Here is a 5,774-nt window from a genome sequence, read left to right on the forward strand (position 1 = left end):
AAGCTCTCGCTGAAAGATGAACCAAAGATAAAGAAATCGCCCATGAAGACCTCTAGATATTACCCCACCATGTCAGAAAAAATACTCATTATACATCGCTGAAAGGTGGCGGGGGCATTACATAGTTCGAATGGCATCCTTCGGTAAGTAAAGGTGCTGTAGGGACATGTAAATGTTATCTTTTCCTAATCTTCAGGGGCTATCTCTATTTGATATGTAAATGTTATCTTTTCTTAAATTGGACCACCTGAGTTGGACTCACCCATTGACTATCAGATATAGGGTATATGATACCCACATCCAATAGTTTAAGAACCTCATCCTTAACTACTTCTTTTATGTTTAAATTTAATCTACGTTGTGATTGACGAGAGGTCATTGCATTATCCTCAAGATAAATGCGGTGAGTACAAATCAAGGGATCAATTCCCTTGAGGTCTACAATTGTCTATCCAAGGGCTCCTTTATGCTCAACAAGAGTAGATATGAGCACACTCTCTTGTTCTTTCTCTAGGTGGGCAAAAATTACCACCGAGTATGTCTCATCTTGACCTAAATATGCATATTTCAAATCAGAGGACAAAAGGTTTTAGGTCAAGCTTTGGTGGCTTGTGGTTAGACGGTAGAGACACTTCATCAGTTTGGGGCATTTCTTCAAATTGTGTCCTCCATCGATTAACTTCAAGTACCGGTGCAACATCGAGCATGGCACACATCTTCCTAATCATGTCATCATCAAAATCATGGGAGTAGGCTAGGCACGTCTCTAGAGAGTCAGAGGATAAAGTCAAATGTGTCCTATCATCTACGACAGTGTCAATCATGTTAATATCATGGAAATCGTGATCATCCTCTAATCGTCTACTAGTATTGAAAAATATGTTTGACTCTAATGTCATACTCTCGAAAGACATAGTCATGACATCATTCCTACAATTGATAATTGCATTTGAAGCGACAAGGAATGGGCGACCAAGAATGACGGGAATCTGAGTGCTCATGTTACTGATGGGTTCGGTATCCAGGATAATAAAATCTATAAGGTAGTAAAATTTATCGACCTGAACCAATACATCCTTAATTATCCCTCTTCCTATACGAACAGAGTGATCAACAAGTTATACTGTGGTTATGGTGGGTTTTAATTCACCCAAACCTAACCGTTTATATACCGAGTAGGGAATTAGATTGACGCTCGCTCCTAAGTTAAGAAGTGCGTGATCAATTCAATAGTTCCCAATTACACATGATATGATTGGGCTACCAAGATACTTGAATTTCTAGGGCACATCTTGCTTTAGGATGGCACTCACTTTCTCAGTCAAGAAGATTTTCTTTTGAATATTTTGATGTCTTTTAGTTGTATACAAATCTTTTAGAAATTTGGCATATGAAGGTATTTATTTTACGGCATCTGGTAGAGGAATGTTGACCTTCACTTATTTCAGCACCTCTAGAATGTTCTGAGAATTAGAGAGAGGTTTTGGTGCAACCAACCATTGGGAAAATGGAGCAACCGGCTTCTCTTGAGGTTCTGGTTCTACCTCTGGTGGGACATTGCTAGATCCATCTTCTTTGTCCACTTTGGGGTCCTTAGGCTTTTCAGCCCTAACCGGAATGGTTTTGTCAATGATCTTCCCACTCATAAGAGTGGTAATATATTTAGCTTATTCCATCTGATTTGAAGAGCTAGGGTCACTTATTTCATATTACAATTTAGGATTAGGGAGAGGTTGAGCAGGAAACATCCCATTTCCTCCACTTGTTAATTGTGACTCTATCCTTTGAATAGACGACGCAAGCATTCCTAATACTGTATGGATATTATGGAACGCTTGTGCCGAATTCTGATTAAGTAGCTCTTATTCTCGAATATATTTTTAAATTGGATCCTCTTAAGGTTTTTCTTGATTTGGAGTTTGATTGAAGAAACCTTGAGGGGTAGCCATTTGTCCATTCCTCCAACTGAAGTTTGGATGATTTCTCCAACTGGGATTGTATGTAATAGAGGTAGGTTCATTGGAAGGTCTTTGATAATTATTTACGCCATTAGATTGCTTAGTCAGTACCTCTTGAAAGGCAGATATAGTTGGACACTTTTCAGTTTTGTGACTGTTGCAACCACAAATACCGCAAACAACTTCCTTACCCTTATCCTTCTTTGATTCCATGGCCTCGAATTTGCTTATGAGATTAGCCACTTTAGCATTGATATCATCATCTTCTTTCAGAAGGTATACTCCGCCCCTTTCCTTTGATTGAGTGGGCCTAGAAGTGGTACTTGATTTTGGGTATGTGTCCCATGATTGTGCGTTTTCAGCAAGTCTATGCAAGTAGTCCCACACATCATCGACATTTTTATTCATGAATTCCCCATTACACATTTTCTTAACTAATTGGCGCATAGAAGATGTCAGTCCATCATAGAAAAAGTGTGTAATGCTTCACGTTTCAAAACCGTGCTGAGGGCATAAACTGACAAGATCCTTGAACCTTTCCCAACATTGAAAGAATGTTTCATCCTCCATTTAGGCAAAGTTCATGATTGATTTTTTAAGGGTGTTCGTTTTATGATGTGGAAAGAATTTCTTTATGAACTCCCTTTGCATATCATTCCATGTGCCAATAGATCTAGGACGTAGTGAATGCAACCACGTCTTAGCTTTCTCTTTCAAAGAAAAGGGAAAGAGTTTTAGCCTAACTGTGTCCTCAGACACGTTTGGAAAATATAAAGTGGCTATGATCTCATCAAACTCTTTTAGATGTAAATATGGATTTTCTAATTCAAGCCCATGAAATTTAGGAAGGAGTTGGATTACCCCTAGCTTGATATCTATATTTCCCGTATTCTCAGGAAAAACTATGCATGAGGGCATACTCACCCCCGCTGGTTGTAAATAATCTCGTAGAGTATGAGGCGGGGGTGTTTGATGCACCCCATTCTCATCTTGGATGTCTTCCACCCTAGTTTGGGGTAGAAGAGGTTGGTTTTCAGCCATCACTTCAATTAACTTAGGGGATTCCAAGCGGTGTCTAGTCATGCGATGGATAGTCAACCCCTCAACCAATCCTCCTTCAGTCAAGAGACGTCGAGTGTTGTCACGAGCCCACTTGGTCATGAAACACTCACAGCCCTCAATTTAGATTCTAAACCTAAACCTAAAAGGAAGAAAAGAAATAAAAATCTAGAAAGAAAGAGAGGGTAGGAAAGAAGTTACCAAATTGAAGTCCCTAAGTTACAACCTGCAAAACAAACCAAAACAAGTTAGTTTTTAAAAATGGAAAATCTAAGAATAGAAAGTTTCTAAAATTAGAAAGAGTTTCTAAAAAGGAAAATCACTAACCTAATTTCTAAAAGTAAAAGAAGAAAGTCTCTAAAAATAAAATAAAAGAAAGGAAAGATGAAATAAATTAGGAAAATTCCTAGAACAAAACCTAATCTAGAAATAGAAACTTGTAAAAACTAGGAAATCAGAAAGAGATTACCAATTTAGAAAGTATAGGTCAGAATCCTACAAACCAAACCAAAACAAGTTAGTTTCTAAAAATCAGGAAAACCTAAACCTAAAATCTAAGGTTAGAAAAATCCTAATCTTAAACTAATCCCAAAGCTAATTAATTTCAGAAAACGTAACCGTCAATCCCCGACAACGGCGCCAAAAACTTGTTCACACCCCAAGTATAGGGTTGTGATGTAGTAATAATCTTGGTAAGACCGAGGTCGAATCCACAGGGATTGAAACCTGTACGTAATATGAAAATAACCAGAACTAGAACTAGAATAAGATGAAATCTAAATCAAGTGAATATGAGAGAATAATGGTGAAATAATAAACTAAAATATGTAGAATTTAGAAGTAGGAAACTAGGGATTTAGAGGATCCACTTGTAGAGATCAGGGAGATCTTATGCTTGATTCAAGAACTCAACTAGACTTAGAGTCCCATCTTCATCCAGTTGAAGTATATAAATCAATTCTGAACTTCCTTTTATCTAGTTTTCAAGGGATGAGAGGTATGAGACTTAGACAGATTCCATCACAAGACCATGCTTAGGAGACAAAGTAAACAACAGAATTTAACCAATCCACATCCAATCTGAGAGAGTTATGAACGTAGGGAAGGATTCCGTCATCCAACCACGCCCATGAGACGATGGTGAACAACAGGGGTCCTACGATCATGACCTCTACATTTGCATAGAAAATACCTTAAGATATCGCAGTTCCATTGTAATTTAAGTCATAACAAACCATTAAAAACTAAAGGAATTCCATATAATCAAACTAGAATAAAAATCAGTTCAAGTTAAACATCAATCAAAAGCATAAAGGAAGGTCTCTCATCTCACTACAAGCTTCACCTCATAGCCCTAGCTAAGAGGCCTGGCCAGACGTAGACATGATCAAGCTAAGTAAAGAAAACAAATCAAAACTAAATGAATAAAAAGAAGAAGGAAAAACTCTTATTGTCAGCCCGCCCCACACCTCCACAGCTGCCAAGATGTTGAATGCCATCTCTCTCTTTCTCTCTCCTTTATATAGACAACAATAAGTCGGCTGGGCTGGAGTTTTACGCATTGTAGAGAAACTGTGAAACCGCAGCTCTGTTTCTTGTTGCGAAACTGCAAAGACAATCTTGCGTGCGGTGAATATTTTGGAAATCTGTGATCCGATCTACCCGATCTGACTTCTTGGGGACGATTATGAGTCCTTTTCCATAAGTTTGGATGGTTAAGATCATGGATCTGATCCTAACCATGATTGCAAAATGGCTTGGAACAATCGGGTTTTACGGATGCGTGTTCCTGCGTAACAGAGTACGTTGATGTGTTTGGTGGGCCCCACAGTGATGTTTTTAGAAGAATCCACCCCTTCCATTGAATTCTTGGCAAAAAACCAGTTGGGAAGGGGTGGTTTTGGTCGAGTTTTGGTGCAGTCCACTGATATTTTACTTTCATTGTCCATCCTGCGTTTCCTAACGATCCACGTGTGTACACATGTATGGGCCAAAAAGGAAAGCTATGCGATGGTCACACCCCCCCCCCCCCCTCTGTACATAATGGATGGTCCAAATTGCTGAAATGTGAGATGGGTGGGCCCCACTGAGTGAAACCAGCAGACGCTCGTGCGTATCCTGGTGTGCTTGTGTGAGAGAGACGGGTCAAAGGCCCTTGACCGGTCTTGACAATCTGGTGTGACACGAGAGTGCACCGGCTATACACTCTCACGTCCCTATATGGGGTCCACTGCGATGTTTATGAGAAATTTGCCCCGTCCATCTATTTTTTCAGCTCATCTAATGCGTTGAGACCAAAATTGAAACATATCCAGATATCAGGTGGGCCCCAAATCAATAATTCATGGGCTGATCTAACCATTGGGCCATTTCCACAAGGATCCAATGGCTGAAATTCGATGTGTACAGTTAATTTATGGTCTTCAGGTCAGATATAAAGTTTCGAACCAAATAGATTGTGGGAACCCTATGATCTTGCATTCAGGACGCTTTTTAGGCCTCTTTAACGTGAATGACTTGATTTTCTTAAATTTTTGGCATGTAAATTCCTCGATCTCGTTCCCTTGGAGTCCGTCCCTTGCCTTGGTGATTTATGAGCATTAAATCCATGTTTTTAGTACTCTTTTCCAATCCAAGTTCCTAAATACACCTTGCATCACAAACACGATTAAAATGGGGCATTAAAGGGTATCATACTCATAAAATTAGGTAATAACTGGGGTCTAATATGTAATATTTGACCCTCAACACCTACAC

At 39.2% G+C, this 5,774-nt stretch overlaps 1 non-coding gene across 1 annotated transcript; it reads left to right on the forward strand.

Annotated features, from left to right (window-relative positions):
* The first annotated feature begins 2,454 nt into the window (after window positions 1-2,454).
* Window positions 2,455-2,561, forward strand: LOC131235920 (small nucleolar RNA R71). Its single transcript, XR_009166433.1, has one exon. It is a non-coding gene; the product is annotated as a small nucleolar RNA R71 (small nucleolar RNA).
* The last annotated feature ends 3,213 nt before the right edge of the window (window positions 2,562-5,774 follow it).

This window comes from Magnolia sinica, chromosome 19 (assembly GCF_029962835.1).
Source record: "Magnolia sinica isolate HGM2019 chromosome 19, MsV1, whole genome shotgun sequence".
NCBI lineage: Eukaryota > Viridiplantae > Streptophyta > Magnoliopsida > Magnoliales > Magnoliaceae > Magnolia > Magnolia sinica.